This window comes from Lucilia sericata, unplaced genomic scaffold (assembly GCF_015586225.1).
Source record: "Lucilia sericata isolate MDLA Ls3-8-SP2 unplaced genomic scaffold, ASM1558622v1 Contig000164F_arrow, whole genome shotgun sequence".
Classification (NCBI taxonomy): Eukaryota; Metazoa; Arthropoda; class Insecta; order Diptera; family Calliphoridae; genus Lucilia; species Lucilia sericata.
In genome coordinates this window covers 311,860-314,781 of record NW_023994193.1, presented here as the reverse complement: position 1 = coordinate 314,781, position 2,922 = coordinate 311,860, and positions in this window count along the sequence as shown.

The window sequence follows — 2,922 nt, the reverse complement described above, 5'->3', positions numbered from 1 at the left end:
GGATAAATATGGACTAAATTGTTGTAGCTATCTGCGACCCTATTGAAATTTTGATATAAATCATAGTTTTAGAAATTAAACAAATATGTAATATATGACAAAATCTTTATTTATGAACAAAACTCAATGAAATTTTCAACGCTTGTTAAATTTGTCATTTAAAATAAGAAAATGCAAAAAAAATTGAAAAGGTCAAAGGGCATCCCGCAGTTCCCAAAAATAGGAATGAAAATCCCAAAAATGGGATTTTTTACTTTTTTGCCCATAGGGTCCACATTTCTTTCAGGGCTGGGAAAATACTTTTGGAGTAAATAGAAAACATATTGAGGTTTCCAAAACTGCTTTTAGTTTTCTGATCCCAGCTTTGGGATTTTAGAACATGTCGCCCAAAGTTGAAGTTTTGATAAAAAATTTTCAAAAAATAGGACAAGTTTTTTACGCCAAAGCGTTCTGCGTAAAGATACCTTTTAGAAAACTATAAAATTGTTATATGTTCTTAAAGAAAATTTTATTTTATTAATAAAAGAGTTAAGACACATTTTTGGCAAAAATACGCCAAAAATCTAAAATTTTTTGAATTTTTAAATTAACTAACAAGAAAAAATTGAGTCCATTTGGTCCAAAATTACGCCCGGTATTCAAAAAAAGGCGGACCAAGGTATGGTAAATTTTGTATCACTAAATTTTTAAATGCCTATAACTCGGATATTATAAGAGATAAGTAGTATGTCCAAGCATGTTTTTTCAAGATCTCGTCGAGCGCTTTCACAAAATATATATTTGGGTGAAAAACAAAAAAATGGCACGAGTTTAAAAATTGTACATGTCGTAGGTACCCTACTTTGAGCCGCCACAGGCCGTCCCTGGGGCATCTGCAGGGTTCATCTTCAAAACTTAAACTCGAATACTCCTTGGCTACGCTCACGCCAAATTTTATCCCGATCGGATCAGCCGTTTAGAAATGCCAGATTTATTTCCAAAAAATTTCCATTCTGCCCCACTGTGGAGCGTGGGATTAAAACATCTTAGTTTATTTTATTTTTATTATTTATTTTTATTTAAAAGAAAATATTATTAAATAAACTTAAGACTAAGTTGTCATTTTTGTATAAATTAAAATAATTGAATAAATCTAAAAATTGTTTAAAAGATATATTTTTGGATCTTAAATAAATGAAAATACAACAATGAACTCCACATAAAATTGAAGATTCGCTTTGTATTCGTCTTTTATTGTATATAAATTTTTCGGAATTTCTTTTTAAAAATAAAATAAATGGTTTAATTGGTGGTTGGCCTGCAGAGCAGAATTCAGCTGGTTTATTTCTAAGTAAGTAAAAAGCAACCCAGTGTTGTCCAGGCTTGTAAGATGGATCAGTATTAGCAATATAAAATGATGGTTTTGTAACAGTTTTGGGTAATTTATTACTAGCAAAAACTCCTTTAAATTTGTTTTGAGTTATAATATTTGAATTTAAAGTGTATAAAATATTTGTTGAATTCATAGCGATTGAATAATACTACGAGATTTGTCAATTTCTATACCATCAAATTCGCAATATACTAAACATGTGATTGCTTCTGTAATTGGTTTTCCGAAACGTCCTTCGATGCGAATTGTTCCTTGATTAATTAAATTGACACAATTTGAGTTGTTATTATGATCTGGTGTTATATCAAAAGCTAGCAAAAATATCCGTTATCAAATAGTTCCTTGGTTATTTGATGACCTTTATCAAAATGATGTATTCCAGTTCCTTTAAATAGTGTTTGATATCCACGAGTACTTATTATTCCACCATTATTATAATTAAATTCAATAGGCTGTGCAGGTAATTGTACTCCATTAACAACTAAATTAAATCTTTGCAAGTTAAAATGTTGAAAGTTAAATGGATTGTCTTTTTTATCTCCAGTATATGCTTTGTTAGAAACCATACCAAAAATTAAAAAAATTGGTAATTGCCCAAGTATAATATTATCCAGAGATAATGAATGGTTTCCAGGATGAATAGTGAATGTCTTCATTTCTACTCTTTTATATGGGGAAATTGCATTTTTTGATTGTAATACATTATGATGTGCCATTAAAATATTATTATTAATAGCAAGGTGATTTATGAATAAGTTCGCTTGGTGTGTTTTTATTTGGTTTTTCCAAATTTAATGTCACCTTGAGGTCTACATTATTTAGCAAATATTTTTGTTGATTAAATACATCAACATGAACTTTTTTCCCATCTTTGAATATTTTCTTTCTTTTGTCTAATCCAGGATTTTCTTTTTCAATTAATGAATTGATTTTATTCATATCTGTAGCCCATCCACATGATTCGAGATGTGTAGATCTTGCATCATTTCCATAATTTAGTAGTGTTTCCATATAAGCTCTATAGTGATAATTGTTGTCAGGTTGGGATACATTTTTATTGTTAAGATGAACTATACAATTTCTAAATAAGGAGTGTAGCAAGTTATTAACAACACCACCATTACCATTAAATTCAACCGCTAATCTCAGGTAAATACTATTAAGATCACTATATGTTTCACCATTTCCTAATGAAACTAGAGTTATCCAATGAAGCGATTGGATTGTAACATATTTCTTCTGTTTTGATGACATTAGTTTGAATTGGGGGAGATTCGAATAAATCCAATTCACTTTTCATACATTCTATAAATCCAGACATTTCAAGTTTCCAAAAATATCTTTAAAGTTCTTTCTTCTATTTTGCACATTATTTCCAGATTGATTAATGTAGTAATTTGTATACAACACATCATGGTTATATTAATAATGACTTATTTTTTAAGTATATAGTCATTATATATTTTCTTGAAGTGTAAAGTACAATAAACTGGAATATATTTCTCTAAAGCAATATCTTTTCCTTCGTCATTTCGAATCATTATAGATAT